Source organism: Dunckerocampus dactyliophorus, chromosome 5, assembly GCF_027744805.1.
Source record: "Dunckerocampus dactyliophorus isolate RoL2022-P2 chromosome 5, RoL_Ddac_1.1, whole genome shotgun sequence".
NCBI classification, from domain to species: Eukaryota; Metazoa; Chordata; class Actinopteri; order Syngnathiformes; family Syngnathidae; genus Dunckerocampus; species Dunckerocampus dactyliophorus.
In genome coordinates, this window is record NC_072823.1 from 9461612 (window position 1) to 9487324 (window position 25713).

The 25713-nt window shown below is 40.3% G+C and overlaps 1 protein-coding gene across 2 annotated transcripts in view; it reads left to right on the forward strand.

Moving 5' to 3' along the window:
• Nucleotides 1–212: 212 nt before the first annotated feature.
• The window catches only part of lrrc4ca (leucine rich repeat containing 4C, genome duplicate a), a 75703-nt gene continuing 50202 nt past the window's right edge, over nucleotides 213–25713 (forward strand). For both annotated transcript variants that reach the window (XM_054776773.1, XM_054776774.1), the window contains exon 1: nucleotides 213–1590. The gene's annotated coding sequence lies outside the window, so the exon portion shown is untranslated. The remainder of the gene's footprint in view (nucleotides 1591–25713) is intronic.

Sequence of the window (25713 nt, forward strand, 5' to 3'; positions counted from 1 at the left end):
CTGACATGCATTGTGTTACAGGCATGCATTGTATATTGTGTCCTGAAGCATTTCCAAATTCAAACTGGGTAATCAGAGACGTTGAAGTAAAATGCAGTCTCTCCTTTGCACAGAGAGCCTGGGGCCACAATCCTACTACAACAAATCGACGAGGGGATTCGGTAGGTGGCAGTCGTGTCCTATTTGCAAGACACATTAGCGGTTCAAGCTCTCGTATTCAGAAGATCTCAACATCGTTTCTTCTCCATCTCTGCCTCTTGGATGTACATTTTTGGACGCATTAAAGACGCCAGTCATGAACATCACTTCTGCAGACGTGACTAAAAACTGCAGCGCAATTCGGGAGCCATTCAAGGTGGAAATGAGCAACATGTCGACTGAGAGAGGAGAAGAGAATCAACGTCCGCAGCTCTCCCCCTGATCCAGCAGCAGTGGCTGAGGGGGAACTTTGTCAGTGGGAGTTAACCCACGACTGACCAACAATTCAACGCCTGTCCGTGGTGCTGCGCCGTCCGGAACACGGTCTGAAGTGGTCCATATCACAGTTTCATGAAAACGCTTGTGCAGGTACTGCAGCCTGCTCATTCAGAAGCCCGACGAATTTGTAAACTGGAGATGAGAATAACGGGACGGTAAGGCACTTGGATGAGCAGCACTCGACATCATCTGTCCCCGTGTGCACGTCTCCTCAGCGGATAGGCGAGACGTACGTGATTTGGACAGATTTACGCACGGGTGGCGCAGAAGTGAAGACGGTCTTCAGTGGACACAGGTCCATTGTACACTTGTACCAATGCACGGAGGAAAACATAAGGAAACATAAGAATTTGACCTTTTCCCAACGACAGAGAGCCTTTTTAAGGATATTCGCTGGATTTTTTTTTATATTTGGTGTTGCGCAGGATTTTCATCTTGTAGAAAGAGCCCCTCGGTGAGAATATTCTGTTAGTTCTCAATGACTTAACAGTTGTTCACAATAGAGACTTTTTCTGCGCATCCACAAATCTTACAGGAGTCGGAAAATCATCATCTCTAAACCTACACTGAGATGTGAGATGTAATCTAACCCCATCCAGTGTGACTGACGGCGATGAAGTAATAGAGACTTGGTGGAAGTTACAGTTCCAATTAAAGAAAAGGACGCTGATCCACTCTGCAAAGGCTTTTTTTTAGGCTGCACCTTATGATTCGTCTTGTGCACCATTTTGTGGGGCGATGTCGTCGCATTATATCTTATATGCATGCTCAGCAGTGAATAAATAACAAGTGTGCACGTCCACATTGCCCTAACTCGGGAGAAAACGGAGGGCATTAGTGGGTCGCTCAGTTCCAGCGATGGCACTTGTGGGTCTCTCCACGCCAAGAGTCTTGTGGAAAAAGGCGATGTCGGATATATCACCATCATTTTGAGAGTTATCGTCACATCTGGACTAATGGATGGATTGCTGGTTTTTATGTGAGTGGCGTTAAATAGCCTCGGATTGTGCAGGATCGCCTGAGAATTGCGGATCTTTTTGTGTTTGTGTTCACAAGACGCCACGTTCTCAATCAGAAACACATACCCAGAAGGGATTGCTGACTACTGAACAAGTAAGTTTATTTTGTACATGTGCAAAGCAAATGTCAGTCCCCTATCTCACTTCTCCTAAAGCAGAGGTGTCCAAAGTGTGGCCCAGGGGCCACTTGCGGCCTGTGGTTCGTTTTTTATTTGGCCCATTGTATTGTGGCACATTGTAGAAATGAACTAAAAGGGGGGAAAAGGACAAAAAGGATTTAAAGAGAAAAATATTAAATGTTTATTCTGATAACTGAAATATATACCTTTTTTAATCCTTTTGTCAAAAATAAAAATATTATATATATATATATATATATATATATATATATATACACATACACACACACACACACACATATATATATATAGAGAGAGAGAGAGAGAGAAAGAGTGTAGTTTGGTCTTGAATTAACAGTAAAATGAAATTATAGTGCAACATTATCAAATTGTTTTGCAACAAGGCAGCCTTTGGTGTGTATGTGTGTGTGCATGTGTGTGCGTGCATGTGTGTGTGTGTCATATCTGAACAATATATTGACTCAAGTGCTGATTTGACAGACGATTTGGAAAGATGTATGCGGGCGCCTCAAGAACGTCAGGCTCAAGCACACATGCAAGTAAAAGTCTACCTCTGTTTACTTCTGTTTAGAGAGAAAGAGTGCATTATTCGGCATGATAGTCTCCAGCATGGAGTTATACACTGCACCATGTTGGACACTCACTGAATACAAAGTAGGCTAAAGCTGTTTTTTTTATTTATTTTTGTTAATCACCAACAATCTGCAATAAGCCAGATACACTGCAGTGTATGGGTTGCTAGTGATTCCTTTGTGACACTTCAATATTATTTGAAAAAATTGGAGAAAAAAGGAAGTTTATTTCTATTTCAAGAACAGCAACGCTGTCATCCCATGACTGGTTGGCTAAATCGTCAGACATTGCTTGTCATGTCTTTTCTTCCTGGCATGGACTGGGCCTATACAGAAGGCGCTTGTTCTATGGCTCCCTGCGATGGAGCTGTCCCCTTTCTGTGGTGCTGAAATGAAGTCAGTCTCAAACGCTGCACTGCAACATACAATAGATGGCCTTATGCATTGAAGGGTATCTCCCCATCAGCTGTTGTATCAATTATTTGTTTAGTCAGCCTCAATTGGTACCTGTGAATCCCAGTTATCACCATGACAGCGTGAGCAATTTTACATAGCTAACAAACACGTTTGCTTGTCATCGTATTCACATACGCAACAGATTACACACATCAACTTTGGATCTTGAGCACTGAAAAAGCTCAAATGAAGGTGGTGTTTCATACACTTAGATGTTGCTTCATAATTCACTGGAACTTTATGCCAGGTGATCCTGGAAGTACGTGTCTATCATCAACAGTGAACCATAAAGCAGCACTGGTGGTAAACGCATAAATAGCGTCAGCTGTCACTTTCACATAAAGAATGATTCACATTATTCTCCTGTGAAAGTGAGAAATACTGTATGGCAAGCATCATTCATCTGCTGAAAGAAAAGCATTCCGTGATGGAGTGACATCACCTTGGGACGTGTTAGAATGCTGATTGGATGTTTTGTTTTGTTTTTTTTTTCCCACCTTTGGGTTATCGTGATGAATCCTCCCACCTTGTGGTTCCCGTGATAAGTCCTTCTCTCACACTGTCAAATTTGCAGTTGGCAAACAGAGATTATTCTCAATTGTAACTCAACTTTGGAGCTAGATGTCCATTGCTTCTTCAAATTAAAATGTGCATATAATGTTGGTCTGTTTGACTATGTTAGAGCTATACTAGTAGTGCTCTATAGTAGTTGGCATTAGCCCTTGAGCAGGTGCAGTTTGCAGACCAAGAGACCTCCTGCTGTTCACACAAAGACTGTCTTTCCATGATGACATTGCTTCCTCAGACATCTGTTTCATGTCCAATTTATACAGTCGCTGCTGTCTGATGCATCTATTGAAAATCGTTCCAAGCAGCCATGTCAGAAAATTAATGAAGTTGTCAGACAGAAAAGAGCACAGAAATGAGGGGTCAGGGTCTTGCAGAGTGACATACTGTGTAAAATGTTCGCTTTCTCCACTCTTTCGTCATTTATTTCCCACTTCAGCCTGTGGTCTGGTTCAGATCAAGGCCAGCACTTTGTGCTGTATAATGATCATTTCTCAAATCGGATTAATATCCGCAAAGCCCCTCTTCGAACATCATTAGCATTCATTTCTTTCACTGCACTTGTATCAATAATAGAGCTATCGCCATATTTCGCATCATCTCTGGTTATGGAATCTCTTGAGAGGGTTCATTTAATAAGAAATAGAGCAATTACATAGATCTGTTTTATGCTCCCCATTTTCTTGTCTTGGGGACAAGCGGATCAATCTGGCAGGTCTGAATGCGAGGGAAATGCAGGATGTGGAAAAAGTGTGGACATTGACAAGATAACAGGATAGGCCGTAAATGCAAGTGCCTCAAACTGATGACAGTGGTGGATGAGTGGATCAATACAACACCACAATGTGCCACATGAGATTTATGTTTATTTCTTATTTTCTATGCCACAAGTTTCACATTTACAACCACAAACAACAACAACAACAACAACAATGTGATTTGTTAACTTGAAGACATTACTTTTTTTCAAAGATATTTAAAAATAAACAGGAGGGAATGCATTTGAAGGTGTTACTTTTAAAACTCTAAACCTAGAGTAACTAGACGCATGCCAAATTATGTATCCAATTAAGTTTCCTTTGATAAACAAAATAATGAATTATTAAGTATGCATATTTATGTAATTAATAGTCATGTAGCACATTGGACCACAGGGTATAGCCTTAAATTACCTCGCACTCCCCAAGAAATGAAACCCCATTCTGTGTTGCATATCAGCAACAGCCATGTCTGGCCTGCTTGGAAACATGACATTTTCCCCAATGTGTTTCCACTCCACCTCTTCCATGGAATGAGCTTTCACTGTGTTGCAGTACTCCCAGTGTGCGTAATCTTTGTTCAACGTTTTTCTTTTTTAGCTGACGCTAATAATAACTCCACACGGTGGCTGCTGGCATGTTGTGGCGAGTCCTGCATCACAGGCAGCTGATGTGATTGTGATAAAAGCTCACCTGAATGGATGACAGCGGCATTGCTTTGAGGGTGTTGTGGTCAGATTTGTCGGGTGTTGTCATTTATGAGTTTATTGTTACTGCAAAGCCACAAACACAATAGCACCACCGCAACGGAAAGTGAAGCAAAGTCGATTCACATGTTTTTCTGATTTAGTTGTCGTTTTTCTTTGCAGGGAACACGAGCAATAAGTTAGCAAGTAAACTGGTAGGTTAATCCCAGCGGTGGTACATATGACTGAGTGAGGGGCCCTGCTTTACACCTGTTGATTTGACTGCATGTTGTTAATGCGTGCATAAATATGATCTCCATCAACCAGGAACGCTCAAGCATCTTAGACCGAGCACCCCGACGCAGATGGTCACGATCGGTATCTGCGGGCGCCCCACTCATTAGTCATGCTCTCCAGCATGTCTGCTTGAATGTTGTGTCCAAGAGAAGAACAGCTGAGCAGGAGGACAGCCGCAGCACAATCCACCAGTCGATGGATTAATCAATTGGTGTTCCAGCTCAACCCATCCATCTTTGCGAATAATCTGGTAGACATCATAAAAGTGCTAGTCTGTCATTCTAGAGGCCAGGGATCAGTTGTCTCTTTTTTTCTTACTTCCCTCTCAGGGGCCACTCTTATCACAAGAATGTAGTGTGGCAAGAGTGAGGAACTCTTGCTTGTGTCTTTTTAGCTGTTTTAAAACAATACGACTTCTTATCTTTTTATTACTGAAGGCCACATTTTTTTTTTAACAAAATCCCGCACCTTCTCCGTGGTTGTTAACTGCATTTGTAAATTCAGCTCGGAGCACTGACCAAGTCAGCCCGCATAATTTCTCACCGTCTCCCTTGCAATTCTCACTTAACCTGTTGTGATGGTGTCGTTTCCACTTGCTAATCCATACGTTGCTCTGCAATGCCAGTTTCACTTTCCTGGCCTAACAAAAATGTTGCACGCTGCTAATATGGGGAGTGACAGCACCTGAGGTATGACTAATGCGATGGTGCCGATAATAACAGCTTGCAGGAGTTCACCATAAATACTGACAAGCACAGTTTTCCAAGCACACACACACACGAGACATTTGTACATCTGCACCATGCAGGAGACATTCTTTCTGCCTTTGAAGCGATTGGGTGTTGTTAAAGTGGTACTGGCCCAGGTCCACACATTAATTCCTGCTGCTTATTTAAAAGGTTAAATGGTATGTGAAATGGTGGAGAGCTAGCTCTTGCTCATTCCTCCTATTTCCCAGATTTATGAAAGTAAGACATTTAAGTTCCCACAGGGGTGGGAGCAAAGGATACGGAGGAGAAAAAGTAATTATTATACTCTTTTGTTGTCTGCGGCGGACTTGACAGTGATCATGAACTCAAGGACAAAAACATATGAATGCAAGAGATTCACTCAAACCAGATTTAGTGGTTGCATAACATCTAGAGCCATGACTAGCGTACCCTCAGGTAGTTTATGAGTTGCTATTTAAAATAGAGGTTGTCAGCGGACACCAGCCATGAACAGTAGAACTGGAAAGCATCCGCATTTACTTGTTTCAAAATGCACATGCTGGATATGACGGTTTAGATGTAAATATTTTGAGTTTATTCCCAGAGTAAAAGAGTGAGTGATTGCATCCCAAAGAGCAAACATCCTTTGCTGTTTCCAGATGAAAGAAAATGACCTGTACCCATAAAGTAGGGCCCTATGAAATCCATTTTATTTTTTCCACAAATTCTGTTTTGTTTTTTTCTAAATTCTGTTTTTTCTGTTTGAATTTTTTATAATTCCGTTTTACATTTTACACTTATTTTACCAGCATCGTGTGCGTGCTTTTTGGGTTAATGAATAAAATGTTTATTAATTAAATGCAAAAAACCTTACATTTATGGATACATCATTGGCCAATTTTGCCCAGTAATTCATAAATGGATGTAGCCTGGCTCATTTTTCTAAGTGGATATCAGCCTCTGCACACATCGCTACAAAATCTTCAACAAACTGTAATGCCCGTGATTGTGATTAAGGAAGATGTAGCTGTAATTCCAATTGCGATATCAATGTAAGATATTTTTATGACACCCTTATTTTGTTTAAACAATTAGACGAGATGTGGCAAACAGGGCTCATATTTTGAAGTCCGGAAATGTGTTCAGTGTGTATTGAGAATGTCTGTTTTTGGTTGAGACAACCTGGGTGCAAGAATAAACGTGCCGCTCGTCTTTTTTTCCACTTAGAACTTGCACGTTGTCAGCGGGCTTTGTAAAACGCTCCTTACATTAAACTGGTAAAACCCAACACAGAGAAAATGTACTCATCTCACCTGACACAAAACTAAGCTAGCTTCCATTCACACCCCGTAAGAGGATTTTCTGCTAACTTTCGCTGGTAATTTAGTTCGCCATTTTGTTTAGTGTTTGCTATGAGATTCCACCACGATTAAGCGTTCCGCCAGGGAAATACTTCCCCGCACGAACGTTCCCTCTCCTCACGATGACAGCATTTCATTCACATTATGTCAATTTCTGCGAGCTTCCGCGTTTAACAGTAAATTCCATTTTTACTGGCCAGTTTCGTGATTCGCAGAAATCATGGTGCCCTAAAAGTAACTATTTTGTCTTGTCTAATTTCTGAGTTCTGCAGAGTGGAAAAGCAGCATGTCTTCATATAGTGTTTAGTACACAGAAGGAAATGTTGTTTTGTTGAATGAGTCAAATCTGTAATCAGATGAAACAGTTTTTGAATTAATCATGATTAATCACTAGTGGTATCATGAGACAAGACCATACACGTGATTGGATCAACGAGGCGAGATAAGATTTTAACTTTACTTTTACGAAAATTACAATGAATAAAATATAAAAAATATATGCCAGTGTATTGCAATCTACTAGTTTAATTTCTACTCTGTTACACTCGTCCGCACTCTGTGTGTATGCTTGTGGCCCTGCCTCCACCTACCGAGACAAAGAGACTGTACGACTGAAATGACAAAATGGCTCACTCCGTTCAAGCCTTTGTTCTATGGAATAAATCTGCTAAGGTGCTGAAACCAATGCACAGTTGTGCAATGCACAGAGTGAAACTTCTTCCTGCCTGTTTGGAGGTGAGAGATGCGGAGAACAGACACGCATGCACATGGCAATATATTAAAGCCAGCAAAATTATTGCATTCATTTTCATTAATTGGGCCGCATGGTGTCTGAGTGGTTAGCATGCTGGCCACACAGTCAGGAGATCTGGAAGAATCTCCGCTTTGGGTATCTCTGTGTGGAGTTTGCATGTTCTCCCAGTGCATGCGTGGGTTTTCTCCGGGTACTCCGGTTTCCTCCCACATTCCAAAAACCCGCATCTTAGGTTAACAGAGGACTCTAAATTGTCCATAGGTATGAATGTAAGTGTGAATGGTTGTTTGTCGACCCCGCCTCTCGCCCAAAGTCAGTTAAGATAGGCTCCAGCATACCCCCGCGACCCTAATGAGGATACACAGCATAGAAAATGGATGGATGGATTTTCATTAATTGTGTGATTAATGAATTTATTTAGGTCGAGTGCCCATGAGACAGCATTTTTCTGAACGAGAAATCTTTTAATCTCGTGAGAGCTTGTGACACGAGATCTTGTGACACCCCTATGAATCCCCATTTAAACTATGTGTGACTGTATTTTATTAACAGAAAGATAAATGACAGGACAAGATTATATTTGTATGTGTGAACAGCTCCAAAAGAACTGAAAATGAAACTCAAGCTGAAGGATACCACACACGTCTAAAAATCTATTTGCTTATCACCTCTTTAATAGTAGCAAAACACTTCAATGAGTACGGAGGGGTGGCATTCAAAGACACCATAGTCACCATTTAAGTTGAATTCACATGTTTTCAGTGTATTTTCTTGGGTTTGTGAGGACACACTAAGGTTTACTGCCTGGAAATAAATACCAACAAGTCAATCGAAGAAAAACTCAGCAGTCCAACTTACCCTGGGTGACAAGGCATCCGCCAAGACGTTATCCCTACCAGTTGCATGTTTGACCGACAAGTTTCCTTTAGGTAATTCACAAGCACGATGTAGCTTGCGAAAGGAGCTGACATAATCGAGTAGGTTACAACAGTTTGAGTTGTCCAGCCAGATGTTTGGCACGTGTGACAAGTTTTACAATGTAATTTAACATCCCGCATTAACTCAGGCCAACAGAAGTTTAGGTAAGATTAAAAGTAAGATGCGACTGTAAGTTTTATTGATGCCCAAGTAACTGTCGAGCTAAATTGAGCATTTCAGACCGAAAAGCGTGGGGAACAAGAATTTAGGTCACTATGTTACAGTCGTTTTGGGCGGAAGCGTAGGCCGGCGTCCACTTACATAGCAACACATCATTTATTAGAAAGGAGCCAGAAGTAACATCAGCTATCCCATCCTCTGAAATCACATGGTCAAACAAAGAGGCGGGTGTTGAATCATGCTTCTGCTCATTGATTAAGTGTTCCCGGGACATATACGCACAACCAAAGGTTACTAGCGGACTCTGTGGGTCCTGCACTGCATGACCGCTTTCAATTTTAGCCTTGGGGCCAGAAGCATTTTGTGCACGTGTGGCGTGGCCAACGACGGGGCACAGCTTGTACTCCGTGTCAGGGTCTACCATGAAGCTATCCTACAACCCATCACACTGTGTGTCATCAATGTTAGCTTTAGCCATCGCACATGTGATACACACACGGTGGACACTTTGGGATTTTCCCTCTGCAATTTACTTGCCTTCTTGGGAACAAGGGGCATGGCAGTCACATCTGGGTGTACTAATATTTTACCCTCAGCCAAGTCATTTCCGAAGAGGAAATATATTCCTTTAATTGGGAAAGCAGGGTAAGTAGCCACCACAACAAGGCCAGACTGAATAGTGTGCATTGGCTGATGGACATATCTTGTCTCAAAACCACGCACAAGCTCTTTGTATTTTAAGAAGGTTTTGTTTGAAAGTGGCAACACATCACGACGAATAATAACGCCGCGGTATCGTGCAGCACTGTTATCAGGCAATGATATGTTCATTTACATACTGTATGCTGCTATTTTGTCAGGTAGGCAATTTTTAAAGTCCTCCATCAATATTAGATGACAAATTTGATCAAAGACCATAGCACCAGCAATCAAAGAGCGCTATTTTTTTTTTACGCCCAACTTTGACGTAGTTCTGGCCGTAATTTTTTCGAAATTGACGAAACTTTTGCCTGTAAGTTCATATGACCGTAAAACTGCAGTTTTCACCTCGTCATAGTTCAGACTTGAGGCCAAATTTCTTGAAGCCACTTTAAGGTTGTCGCCCCCCACGCAAATAAAGTAAAATATTTGTCCAAGTCTCTCTCCGAAAAAGGCGGGATATTCAAATCAAAATCAGTCTCGGACTCGCTACTCGACCGTCTGTAGAGAGCAGTTTGATGTCTAACAGCTTTCTCCATTTTGAATCTGCGCAACTCAAACTCGTGCTGGATTTCTTTTTCTTTTAACTCCAACCGCCACAGCAGCTGTATTTTACGCAGCTCAGGGCCTGGATCTACAGCAGCACAACGAGGAGCAGATATTTTTTTCAGCTTGTGCAGTGTGCAATTGATGCTTAATAGTCTTCTTTTTATCTTGTTTAGACACAGACATTTAGAAATAAGCAGCAATCGAGAACTGATTAGGTTTAGTGCATTTATCAAATTTTTCGAGGCTTGGATAAGCCAGAAAGTCCTACAAATTGAATTCTGTAAGGCCTCAAAACACACTCAACACAGAAAGGCTGCATTGGACCTCAGTTAGCCAGCGATTTTAGTAGGAAAAAAAAATCCTGCAGAGTGAGGTTGTCACAACCATTTAAAGCATACCAGAGCGCCCTACTATCTATGTCTGCCGAGTGAAAGCTCACCTGTCTGACTTATTCCTGGTCTTCACGTGGTTGTTATGTACCGGGTTGTTATGCGTACATATTTAAGCACATTTGACGTATTTCTGACCTAAATCAAGCATTTTCAAGCAAAAATGGCTAAACTAAATTGAACTGAACTAAAATACAAATATAAGGCATTCAGAAGACACATTCAAGTACACGTTTTTGAAATGTAGTATTCTACACTGGTGACTAGGTGTCAGTAATGTTACATTGACGAGACAAAAGCAACCGCAGGAAGTACTCGGTGTGCCCCTCCCAATGAAAACAGGTTTTCTATGCTCTAACTACAAAAATATTCCATTTTTTAAATAAGGAATCATACTTCGCGGAAATTCACTTATCACCGTAGGGCCTAGAACCAATTAACCGCAATAAACAAGGGATTACTGTACATGTATGGTGTTGGAATTGCACTGCTGTTGATGTGTTCAGGTCAGAATAAAGTTAGAAAAGAGTGTCAGACTGTGTGAGTTTGTGGGGACGCTACACACGCCTCCATTTGCTGTCATAACAGAGAGGTGTGGCTTGCCTTGATGCGCAGGCTAAAAATGTTGACGTAAGTAATGAAATTAAGTAGTTCCCGCCGTCAACGCACTATTTTCGACAGCCTTAAAACAAATAAGTAATGCCATCCAAGAGACTTATTCCAGGTTTCCTCTGAAGCTCATCATTCCAACTTGTGCTGTCGTTTGAACCTGAGCTTTCACTGACAATATCATGGAGATATTACAATGTCGTAGAAATAATACAGTACATATATATATACTGTATATGTATACACATATTATGACATATTTTTTGCAAAATAGGAACTGATGATGTAAGGTCACGCTCATCAAAATTTCTCTGCTGGTTTTGATGTTTTGCCACAGTGCGTGCGTGTGTGCAAGCCTGGCATATGTTTGCACTCCTAAAGTGGTGCCTTCTGCAGACCCTTGGGTGCAGAATGAGGGTCTAAGATCTGGACATCTGGGTCGAGCTTTGCAGTCTGTCGCCAGATCTCATGGAACCCATACCGGCTGGCCATCAGAGTAGAAGCTAATTTCTGGCATGAAACTTACGCTCAGTTGAAAAATCCACACAAATGACACAGCGCAGTCACATAGGTAATAACATATAGACATAGGTAATAATAAAAACCTCCTATTAATTACATGTTGTGATTGACCCCTTAATCCCCCTTGAATTTTGTCACTGACATTTTCATTCTATTATTTCAACTTTATGGGCTCTTTTCTGTTCCAGCCTGATTGAGCTCTTGCGCACAAAGCAAGGCCCATAATGGCAAGGTTCAATGAGTGGAAGAACTTGACTCAGACTGGGCTGGGTGTAATGGTCATATTACCCGATGCTTATGTCCATTTAATGTAACAGAGCTTAATTTAACAAGGGAACACATCACCTTTCTCGATGAGGGAAAGTGGACTACTGTGAAGTAATAAGTCTCGCAATCTATTTTCACTCTGAGCCAATGTGCATTGATGTGTACATCTTGTATGTGTTTATCTGTGTTCATCTGAGCGATTGTCAGTGTCTTGATGGATTTTGCTTGCTACCCACTCACCCTGTTAGTCTACGACCTTAATGTGTCACTCATCCTGGCACCTGCATGTAGGCAAGACTGCCCTACTCAGATAGTTTTGATCTGACATGGATCGACTTTCACGTGATTTAATCCAAGTTGTCTCTATGGTACCAGTCTGTTTTCACCACTCAGGTCAAGGCCCTGTGACAGGAGCTGTCAGTCTGCTCCTATACTGCACATGGGTGAGAGAGTAAAGAAATGCAAGCTGTTGTAAAGTTAAACACAGTCTGCCTGGACGTACTGAAGGATCTTTTTCACACTTAGGCTGGATTTACACTACACGCCTCGAGTGACACAATTTTTCACTGTCATGTTGATCAGTTTGGGTATGTGTCACAGAAAGAGAATATAGTGGAAGCGGACAGATAGGATATACAGTACCCTGTTCTTATGTGCTTTAAATTGTCTAAAATGGTCAACCGTTGCTTTCGCACGTGCCTGACATCCTGCTAAAGTGTTTATGTGGATCAAGATTGAATTTGACCCATGTGACATTTGTTTTTAAACAAACACCATTTTTATGTATGGACAGAGACCCATTTACCAGTAATGTACCAAGGTACTGAGACAACATTGTATAAAATAATGTATAATCTTTCCCTTGTTCCCAAACCCGGTAGTTGTGTGTGTGTGTGTGCGCGCGTGTACGAGCGTGTGTGTGTGTATGCGTGTATGTGTGTGTGTGTGTGTGTGTGTAGGCCTGTGGCTAGCGCTGTGCAGCCTGTGCCAGACTCTTCAGCATTTGGCTGCTTCCCGTCTGCCACTGAGAAGAGAAAAATAATCACACAACATTCAAGACCTCGTCACATTTGTCACATTTTGTTTTCCTTTAGTAAACACATTAATATATTTTTTACTTTTGCCAGTTATATCCAGACCTAATGTGTCAGGTATACATATCAATCACGTAAAGCTAAATCTTTCACACATTTCTGGGTAGAAGGATGATTGTCATTCCTGTATTCCATATGTGATTTTTTAATACATAGAATAATGAATGATAAGGCAATGTAACAATATGATGATGTAATTATTAATATTTTTGCAATAAATATAATAATCAGTATCATAATTAATAAATAATAATAAATACAGACAAGCAAGTTCAAGACTTCTGCCTTGGATTTTGCAAACATTAGTTGCTTGTATTGTTTTTTTGAATTCGCTCATTTTAGTGCACTGTTTGAGTTCCTTGCTCAATCCGTTCCATAATTTAATTCCACATACTGAAATGCTGTGGGTTTTTAGCGTTTTTCTCGCATATATGTGTTTCAAGTTTAGTTTATGTTTCCTCTTCTGTAGAAAAGTATTGTATGACATTTTTGTGTAGAAGCTCATTGTTAACTTTATGCATTATTTTAGAGGTTTGAAAATTGACTAAATCAGCTAATTTTAATATTTGTGATTTTAAAAATAAGGGATTTGTATGTTCTCTATACGAGGCATTATGGATTATCCTCACTGATCTTTTTTGCAGTACATTTAGCGAGTGAAGATTGCTTTTATAGTTATTACCCCATATCTCCACACAATAAGTTAAATATGGCACCAGAGAACAGTAAATAGAGATTTTTTAACAGGAACAAATTTAACTTTATTCAATGTTGTATATTTTTGATGTGAGATTTCCAGATCATTTTTGTATCTATTATGATGCCCAGTAATTTATTTTGCAATACATGTCGTAATAGCCAAGCACTCTAATGGTCTGTATGACAGCATGTTGTTCAACCTCTGTCAATGTGTCTATCTCAAAGAAGGCTATGATATCGATTAGGGATGTCTGATTATATATATTATATTATCGGTTCTTGTACCGTTAATGATGTTGGCATGCCAGTGATGATGTGTACACAGCAACAAACTTACTATAGCTCAGTATGTCCGTGTTGTGGAATTATTTCCAACTTTCCCCTTTGGATTCTAACTATGCAATTTATAAAGAAAGTGCTGGGTATGAGAGGGGAGAGTATTTTAATTTACTGTATGCAATTCATGCAGCATTCATGTGTGAATATAATTTCTCTGATTGTATTAGTCCAGAGTTTGCGCTTTACATTGTTCTTGTACAGATGTTTGTGCATAGAAATGTGCAGCTTTCCAAATTGTATAGCTAACAACATTATTTAATTGGATTCTTAGTTGTTGATAGTATAATATGTTATTTCAGATAACTATTGGTCATGATTTTATCAATGTTGTTTGTTCAGATTAATGTGGTTTAAAATAAATACCGTCATACCTTATTTATCACAGTTCACTGGTTCCAGACCCCACCGCGATAAGTAAATTTGCACGAAGTAGGATTCACTATTAATAACTGGAATATCGTCGTAGGTAAAGCATAAAAAAACTTGTTCATGACTTTCTAAATATGTTTTTTGTTACCATTATTAGAGCCCTGTAGACATGAAATAACACCCCTACAGTCACCTTTCACAACAACTGTAATGCGCAGGCTACGGGTTCACTGCAGGAACACAAGAGACGGCCACCGCTTTCAGCTTAGCAAGCTATCTAGCTAACTAGTTAGTCTCCAATGTATGTACTCTAAATTTAAGAAAGGGTTTCAAACTGAGTGGGGAAGAAGGACAAAGTAAGAAGCCAGAAAATTATACCACTTCCACAGAGAATGGGAGGAGAACTTTTTTTCATCTATCATGTCGGACATGCTGTGGCTGACTACATGCAGTGTGAAGTTAATGTAATCTACGTTAATGTCTCATCAGTGTAACACTACTGACGCCTAGTGACTAGAAAACTACATATCACTTGTCTTTTTTGGCTCATAATAGGCCATAATCAACCACAAAACAGCTAGCATTTATTAATTATTTTTTGAAAAACCGCGATAGAGTGAGGGAGCGATGTTCAAACCACGATGTAGCGAGGGACGACTGTATGGCACTTGTTCTATAACTTGTATTGCATATTGCATTATTTGTCTTATTTTGTGTTTATTTGTGAAATGCATACAGTGGCATCACAATAAATCAAGTTTATTCAGTACAAAAGATGTGACCTGACATTAGTTTGAGGAAAGTGCTGTATTGGTATCGATTCAATATCTGTATTGGAAATGAAGTGCTGGACTATATCGGTATATCAGATACCGGTAAGGAAGCCAAAATCGAGCATGTCTAATACCGATGTGATGGTATCATAAATATCGCAAATTTCATTCATTCATTCATTCATTCATTCATTCATTTTCTATGTCACTTGTACTCACGAGGTAGGATATGCTGGAGCCTATCCCAGCTGACTTTTGGCGAAAGGCAGGGACTGGACTGGCCACCAGCCAATCGCAGAGCACATATAGACAAACAACCATGCACGCTCACATTCATACCTACGGACAATTTAGAGTCTGCAGTTAACCTAAAATGCATGTTTTTGGAATGTGGGAGGAAGCCGGAGTACCCGGAGAAAACCCACACACGCACGGGGAGAACATGCAAACTCTAAACAGGGATTCGCACCCAGATCTTCCAGCTCTCCTGACTATGTGGCCAACAACCACTAGGCCACCGTGTGGCCCATATCACAAAGTGGAAACAATCAAAGATTTAGCATACAACAAACGTATGACATGGCCTACTGTATGTTCAATCAAATTCTCGCTATTTATTAAATGTATCTACACAACAAGTATGCAAATCATCACAACGTGCGTTGCTTCTTGACACATTTTTGTGTAATGTCCAATTTGACTCTATATTCTTGTTTATGGCAGTTGGCATCTATAGTAATTAGTGGGTCAGGGACACTGCCTTGTTGCTTTTGTTGTTGATTTCTTACATTAATCTTTAATTGAATTTATGGTACTAATTAAAATCCCTCAAGGGTGAAATTCTGGTTACATTCTGCTCTATATTTGTGTTACACACTGGACAGAGCACTAGACCACACACACATGCAGGCATACAGGAGAGATGTCACACCGAGAGCATGTGCAAATGGTGACTGCGCCCCCAGGAGAGCGCCATTGAAAGCACCTTGCTATCTGCATTGGGTTGTAGTGATTTTATTTATAGACTCTGTTGTTGTCTATCACTGGATAGACTCACATGGATTTATTGCTGACAGTCCATATGGCAGCCATCAGTGAGTACCGTACGAGAAGGTGAGCTCGCACTCCTTCTCTGTCAAACCATACTTTATTTATAGTCACTGAGTTGCCTACTGCATTCTCCCAATAATTACTGTTTTCAGTGCTGGACAGTACTACATGATCAGCAGAGCCAAGAAGACACTCAAACTAAATCTGAACACAAATTAACCAGTCTGATCACGGGATTCGATTTTAGGTGACATCTTGTTTTATTGTTTCCCTTTCATGCCTGTGCCAAGAACATTGTATACATTACTGTATACAATCTTGATTGTTGTCTCTATAAATGTAAAAGACACAACTGTGGCCTAGAATAGTGAGGACAGCGAGGAATTCTCGCTGTCCTCCATCACTGCCACAGTGGTGGTATTTATTATGTCATTATTATATTGATTTATGCTGTTCTCAGGCCTCACATGCAAATAAGATCTAGAACTAATGTGACTTCCTGAATAGGCAATGAAATAAAATTGTCAGGCAACATCAGTCGTTATGACTGCACTCCCCTGAATACACCGCAAGCCTTATGCAGCCAGAAGCACAAAGACAAACAAACAGCACTGCGGAGCCTCAAACGGCCCTCCCTCCAACACACATGCACGTACACTTACAATACCTGTCAGACCCAGCAGCGTTATTAAGTGCATAAAAAGACACGGGAACACCAACATGCTGAGTAAAATTAAACGTGACGTTCCAACATGGCTCAGCATAGCAACATCAAGTGTACACATACAAGTGATGTCAGACCTGTAGCCATTCAATTGAAAAGCTAACATTGGTTGGATATTTACACTTCAAAATAAGCAATCCTCTAATACAGAAGGTTACCTCCGGCTTTTTCCTCTAATCACACAACAGAATAATTTGGGCACATAATTGGTTCCTGTATCTGTGATTGTGTCGTTTGATCGTGTCCTGATCCGGAGTCTGTTGCAGTGATATAGTGATTATATATTGCAAAAGGGGCACATTCTAGTCTCTATGTTGACTACTAATTGGGCTCCAGTGTAACGGCTGTGTCATATTAATGACCCAGATCTAGCTTTGGTAATATTCATGATGTGCGCTGCATTGCCTTTTCTCAGTGGACCTGCACAGTACAAGGTTTGTAAGTGTGAGTATGTGTTGAATGATCGTTCCACCCCTATACACATCAACATACAAAGCATAATCACTGCATGCAGGTCTTCTTCGGTTCATGCTGCTGTGTTTCAGATAAGTGAGTGCAGTGTTTGCTGTCATTGCGTCTCTGATGTAGGTGTCCTATTCTCCCACTAATACAAAAGAGGTGCGTGTGTGTTCTTTACATCCGCAAACAAGTGGAGTTGAGTAATTGACTCTCTTGTCATATTACATTGAGAAAGAGACAAGAAACACACTCTGCGTCATGATTAACAGCTTGTCCCTGTGTGTATATGTTGGGTGTATGTGTGTGTGTGACATGGGAAATAAAGAGTGTTTTGTGTATCGGTGGTATCATTTGTGTCCACTCAAATTCTTCATTCTCTAAGTCCTTAAAATGTTCTAGACCAAGGATTCTCAACTGGTGGGTCGTGACCAAATAGTGGGTCTCAGGGCTGTTTTTATTAGGTCTCTGGTGTTGCCAAAAAAACAATTGTGTAATGATGCGATGTCCCTGAACGCACCTCGCGTCTGTGCTATTTGCTTGCCGTGTTCATGGGCAATTCGGCCAAGCTTGCACAGTAGGGAAGGACAACGAGTGTGAACTTAACACAGCTAGATTGCCTTCATATCTGCTGGAGACGAGTGCACTATAAAGAGACGAGTGTCTCACCGCTCCAGATCATGTTGTGTTGCGTTGGGAATTCTGGCCACAGGTAGAGTTTCATGCCCAATTCGATCTATTCATGCCCAGTTAGATCTACTGGCCCAGGCACTTTCTACAGAAGAAATAGACCTCCTGTTATTATTAAACTTACCTGCTGCGTTAATCAGATCACAAAGAAGTTACATTTGTATATTTCGAATTGTACTTTTTATTTATCTGTGGAGTTGAGTCAGAGCGGCTGGACTAGTTAGATTTTTTTTTAAATGTCTCAACTCTCATTCATGTCCAAGTCCAGGTGCTGTCATTCAGCTCCTCACATATGCCATGTACTAAAAACCTTTACACACACTTTTTGGTCAAGTAATTATTGAATTTGTGGATAAAAATGTATTGTTCCTGAGCAGTAAATGGGCAGGATATAAGGCTTGCAACATGTTAGAAAGTAAGCACCCTCGATGCACCCGTGTAATTGTTGCAAACAGGCCCTTTTAATAATAAGATATTTAAGAAGTTTTAGTTGGAAAATATCATTAAGGGGTGGTTGTGGGTTCCGCGGCCAAACCATTTGAGAACCACTGTTCTCGACATCATATCTGCACATTCATGGATTGCAATGTGGAGGTTTGTCATTGAAGGAAGTTGGATAAGAGATGTCCCACATGGCTAAAAAATGAGTCTAAACCATACTTTAGTAAAGTGGCAGAACATAATCAATTTGATGCCTTGCCTTTATTTACGACAGGACATTGGACATTAATTAGGATGAGTAGTTCCATCAGGTAAATGTGCCAGATTTTCTCTCTGTTTTATAAGTTCCTTATATCCTTGACTGATAAAGGTCAATGTGACACTTTTTTCACACTTGTTAGTAATTATGATTATGAGTAATAAACTGTCAACTGCCTCCTCATAATTTCCATAATGCATATTTAGAACAATCCACCGCAAACATTACTCTATTTCTATGGCTTTTTAATGGCTCTTATCCCTAATTGGAATTTTTGCTTCTTGTATGCGAGTTTCAAGATTAACTTTGCATTTTAATGGAGTTTTGTTGTACGCAGAAAAATTAGTGCCTCCCAAAGAAAAATGTGATTAAGACTCAGAACAGTGCAGAGATGGGTCATTCATTATAGTCGGTTAAGAATGGCAGCTATCGATCTGTATAATGAACTGTATAAATCGTATAAATGACACTGCAAGTGCAGGAAGCGTAGAAGTCAGTGTTAAATATCCAAGTAGAATTCAGTGCATTGTGGGGGTGTTTTTCGTTTTCATCCTTCTAAAAGATCCTGTGATCCTCTGATTTTACATGACAATGGAGGATTGCGTCATGATGGGGAAAATAGATTCAGGAACTTATTGGCGAGTTTGTGCGCTTTGTGTAGGAAAGGGGGAACAATTTGTCACCAGAATAGGGGTGCCGTTTTTGTGCCCATTTATTACATCAAAAGGATCAGCTCCTGTGCAATCACAGTCTCAGCACCATAATCCAAATTAATTGGAGCACTGCTGAAATGAATTCATTTGGACATAGGGTAAGAATGTCCCATTTCCCTCCCCTATCATTTCATTTAATATTCCTCTAACATTTATAAAGTAAATTAAACATTCATTTGTGCAAACTGTTGTTATACACATTCATTTAAGATTACCCTGTCTGTCAATGATTGTTCTCTTGCACAATACCTTGAGTAATGGAACTAATTCTAATACATACTGATAAAAGTACGCTTGGTAAAAATGTTTAAACATTAGTGGCTTATCTGCAATGTGCATCCTTCAGGTGTTATTTTTTTACATTAACATGTATTTTAACATACTTGTAAGTCAGTGCTTCTCAAATAGCGGGGTGGGCACTCTGAGCTGTCTATAACTAATGTATTTAACCAATGTAACCAAAGTATTTATTCTAAACATCAGAAAGTGTTTCAAACAGAGTGGGGAAGAAGGACAAAGTAAGAAGCCAAAAACGTACCACTTCCACATCGAATGGGAGGTGAACTTCTTTTCACTGTCATGTCAGACATACCATGGCGGACTCCATGCAGTGTGAAGGTAGTCTAATCTAATGTCATGTCTCAGCAGTGTAACATTACTGATCCCTAGTGACCAGAATGCTACATATAACTTGTCTTTCAAGGTTTTTGACTAATAGTAGTCAATAGACAACCACAAAAAAGCGGTAATTTATTAATTCATTAGTTTTCAAAACACTGCGGTAGAGTGAGGGAGCGATGTTCAAACCGCGATGTAGCAAGGGAGGACTGTACTTAAATTTCATCAAGGTTGGCAGGTCTGTTCAGTGTCTTTATTCATCCTTGAACAAAGCTGATGCCAGAAACTCATACAGTGGTTAGTACAAACTAAGAAATGAATATTACAAGTTCTCGATGGTATTCATATCAGGCGGTGTGAAAACAGTTCTGCCCCCCAAGGGACAAGACAGAAGAAAAATTGACAACCATTGTCATAAATGCGTACAGTAGTCCTTTGCCACATTGACAGAAAAAATTAGAACCATTGTCTTAAAAGCATGCATGCTTTCATTTTTAACAGTACCATAGTGACCTTAATTGAAGCAACGGTGAACAACCTGATTTATTAACTTAAGTCTTTGAAACTGGCAAAATTTCTGCGGAGTGTACTGCCCGAACATTAACACAAGGGTCGGCAAATGCTCAATATTTACATTTCAATTAGAAAGTAATGTAGCGCTTAGCTTTTTGCATGATTTTGTCTTAATTTCTTGTGAGATAATCTTTTCCTGAACTATATGAAATGATCTATAAATTTTAATCTGGTACTGCGTGAAATAAATGTTATCCTTGTAAATATCCTTCCAAGGACTGTGGAATTAATCACTCTAAACTGAATCAATTTAATAAGGCAGTTGTGGGCTGAGAAGAGTAAGTGTGAAAAAGGAAGGTGCATTACTTTTAACTGGAGCACTAATGCACTACAACCTAATTTGCCTTACAAGAATCAGGTCAGCATATTTTAATTTGGCAATGAACAAATGCACAAGGAAAACTTTAAGCACTTTTTTTTATTTCAGTGTGAGAAGTACAGTATATCCTATTTCCTTCCTATTTTAAAAAGCGCCTCATATGTGTTTAGGAATTAAAAGTGCTATCTGATTCAAAATCTTCCGTGTGTTGCTCGTAGCCACAGCGGCTTTTAATGTCAGACATGCTCATGAGCACAGACAACAAGTTAAAGCAGACTTACCAGTTGCCAACTAACCTGCTGCAGTGTGTGACATTGCAGTACCACTTTCTCCAACAGTGTCTTTGGCATTCATTCAGCTTAGAGAGATTAGGAACCATCCACTCTCGCTGCCTCATCATGGGAGTGTCTGGCGTAATGATGCACACGCCTCTGGACATTACAGTAAACAAGCATTTGGGAAAGATAGTTTGGAGGCTATAAAAAGATGTAATATACAAAAGCCAACTCATCTTGAACACCCGCAGTTTATGTCTTTAAATAACCTCTAGGTGCAGAGAGTGAAAACACAGATGGACAAATACAGAAAGCCTGGGGGAGAGTGTTTAAATACGGGATTACACTTTGACATACCGTAGGGGGAGCCCTCCCCTTCTCCATGCAATGCAATTTGCCATGTTTTAAGCTCAAAGCCCTGGAGGTGTTACAGGATTTAAAAACCTATGAAATGTGATAGACCGCATATGCTTATAAATGTGGCAGAAAAATGCAAGGTGTGAGACTCATATTCTGACTTGAATGCATAAACTGTAGATTCATAGTAACGTACAGTATCATACATGCGTTAGTGATGGTTTAAAAGTATTTCTATCGGAGTGGCATTACATAGCAATGTGAGAAAAACCTTTTATCGGCATACAGATGTTAAAAAAACATGTAGTCGAAATTGTTGGTACCCCTACGGCAAAGACGGAAAAACCCGCAAGAAGAAACTGACCTGGACAAAAATGACGGTACCCTTAACCTAATGTTGTGTTGCACAAACTTTTGAAGCAGTTGCTTCAATCAAGTGTTTCCTGTAAACCCGTCAGTAAGACTCCTCTTTGACGGCCTGTCACAATAATCGATAAAACGGTTAATCGAATGATAGAAAAAAACGAGGTTGATCATTTTGACGCCACAATAAATTGACATGTGCGACATGTACGTATGCCTGTTCGATTTCCTTGTCTTGCTGTAACACACAGGCTGGATGACAAGAGGGTTCACTCTGCTTGTGTCTGACTGCATTGGTTGTATGGTCAAATTAAGGGAAAGAGTGAGCCTCCTGTCAGCTATTGAGCATCTTTGCCATAGGACGTGGAGGCGGGGGCGAGCTACGTAGTGATTGAATACACTGAGTGCTAGCTAGCAGTTAGCATGCAAACGCTAATATGAATGAAAACACAAAAGCGATAGTTCTAAGCCGAATGCCACAGTTCCAGTGCGGAATCTTGAATGTGCTGTGGGGCATTCGTCCCGGTGTTTGGCGCTTGCTGGGGCGTTCGATCGGCGAAGGGAATTTATTGTGCCGAGCAGCGCGAGCTCGCGATACCCAGGGTATGTGAAGTGGTGACGCCCCGCGATTTGTAAGTGCTATAGTTGGCATCTTTCGTGCCTCACACAGATACACTACACTTGAGTAGCATCTAGTGGCTCAAATGTGACATGACACAGTCATCATTGAATGATCAATTTAATGATAAAATGGTCTAAAAAAAGGTTGAAATGATTGATTATCGTCGATAATTTATAGCACAATTATCAACTAGCAAAATATGTTAAAAATTTGGATGGGTGCCTTCTGCAGAATGCATTTTTCAGCTCTTTCCACAGATGTTCATTTGAATTTAAATTATGACTCTTAAAAGGCCACTTCAAAATAATCCAATGTTTCACCTGTAGCCATTCTTGAGTGTTTTTGGCAATTCGGTAAAGCAGCTTTAGGCTATGTCCACATGAACACTCATATTTTCAAAAATGCACATTTCCCCCTCTCCCATGTTAAAAAAAACCTACATCCACACAGTGGCGTTTTTAGACAATCTCTGTCCACATGAAAACACATTCACAGGCTGTCATGAGTAATGCCAGCACTGCAGCCATGGACTGTAAGGCACTTTTAGACACAGACACAGAAGTAATCTTGTGTGTCTACTAAATTGCCTCCATGACAGTAGTTATGGTATAACTGCTGTTTTACTATGCACATGACAATAAAACTCTCTTGATCTTGATCTTGAGAATAGGCATAGATAACAAAGGGACACTTTCAATCATACTGCTCCAATACTACTGGCAATGACGGTGGTTTTGGACACGACTCAGTAGAACCTCTAGGTGGTGGGACAACTTGGACAAGCAGGTCGGTATTTTGAAAGTATTACGTGAGAATATTCTTATGTCAAGGAAACCGTTGATTGATCGAGCTGTTTCGCCCACACATATTTGAGTGCGTATAGCAGCAGCAGCATCCTTAGAAGCCCACATTGGAGCCTTTGCTTGTCCATGTAAAGCGAAAGTAGGAGTGCATTCACATTTAAACATGCGAAAAGTCCTCTCAAAATGTTTAAAACCAGCAATGTAATAGGACATTATACTTATCTCGTGTGGAAATGATGGCACATATTGTTAAATCATCTGACCCTAAAAACAAGCAGCAAAAACTCTGTCTCCACCGTTCATACATAAATACTGAATCCAATTTTTCAGTGTTCACCCTGACTGGAGTTTTCCAAAACCTATGTTTACGTGTGGATGAAAGGCCAAAACGCAGATAAATATGTGTTTTAGAAAATCCGTGTTTGTGTGGACATAGACTTAGAATATGACAGATTCTCCTCCGTGTTTCACAGTGTGTATGTTGTGCTTTTCTCTGCATGCTTCTTTTTTACGTCAATAAACATACAGCTGATGTTACTTGACGAAAAGCTGCAGATTTGCCTCCCAGAAGATTTGTACCTTCTAAATACACATATATTTTTTTTAGTTATTACTTTTGTCAGTTTCGAGGTATTGCCGTGACCGTTGTGGATTTTTCCTGTCCTTCAGAGAAGGGGACCAATGATGTTATCTACATCTGTATGTAGTTGAAATGTTTTGCTTCCAGAAAACAGAAGATAATTAACCCCACCAGCATTTAAAGGGTCTGAAATTACATTTTACAGTACCTGCTGGTGAATGTGTAAGCCTAAGAGGGTAATTAGCGAAACAGCCTCTGAACTGATATTAGCTCGCCAATTTTCCTCTTGAATGTCTGGTGCTTTTTCAGCAGGCTGTTGGACAAGCGGTGTCCAGTGTTCCCTCGTGTATCACGGGGATAGGTTCCCAAAATAACCCGCAATAAGTGGAATCCGCGAAGTAGCCAACTATATTTTTGTACAATTATTATATATGTTTTTTTATGGCTATAAAACCCCACTCTATACACTTTTATCAGACAGGCATTAACATTTTAACATTTGTCTCTTGTTTAAACACGCTCAAAGTTCAAATTTTGCTTTAATTTTAATGATCAACTTATGAGATTGGACACAAGAAATTAAGTGACTCACGCATATTTCACTGGCTTGTTTTAGCATCGTTAGGCTGTAGAGTTTTTGTATCCTTGTTAAAACATATTTCTCCTCGTCATCCTCCATGAACTGAAGGTTCATTTTCAGTATTCCAGACTTATGCCTAACTTCTGCCTTTCTTCAGCATGTATGATCGTTAGCTGCTAGCACAACAGGAAACAGGCAGTCCTGCCCAAAGGAAATTGATTGACAATGGTCTCCAGCCAATCAGAAGGCAGAACACAATGGGTGGGTTCCCCCTACTGAGCCAACTGGACATGTCTGGACACGTCTTCAACTCTCACATGACTATACAGCACCATCTACTACAATAACAGACACACAACAGAGCACTGATAGATCACGCTAATACACGACAAGGACGCAAAACACTGTGCGTTCTCTTTCTTCTTAATCGCCTATGCGGAATCATTTGACTCCCGTTGCACAAAATTGCCACAAACATGAAAAGGAGGGCACACACGTAGCAATATTTATACATACCACATTAAAAAATCAGACTGTAACAAAAAATGTAATTGCACTGTGAAAGTAGCCACTGATTTGGTCCGTCTAGGGCAGGGGTCAGGAACCTTTTTGGCTAGGAGAGCCATGAAAGCCACATTTTTAAAATCTATTTCTGTCATAATGTTGTTATACTGAAGCTAATCAATGAATATAAGACTTCTTACCATTAATGTGACTTCTGGTGCTGCATGGTTTACATATGTCGACTCTTCGAAAGGGAGGGAAAAGTATACCACTGCAGTTATGTCGTTCACTTGCGTTTACTCCACTTGATTTGCCACCATGATGGTGCAGTCATTAACAGTTCTTGCTGACAGAAGCATGTCTTTTATTTGTTTGATTATCTTGTCTTTATCCGAAAAGACGTCAAAATTTCATTCGTCACACCAGTCATGAATGTCTTGGCAAATTCACCAAATGTGAATGGTTTTCTGTTCCTCACTATTGCGAAAGAACGAGCAACGATGGCCGAAGACCAGTCAGCTTGTTTGCTCCATGCACGGATTTGATGCTGGCTACCTTACACTTTGGAGTAACTCTTGGCAT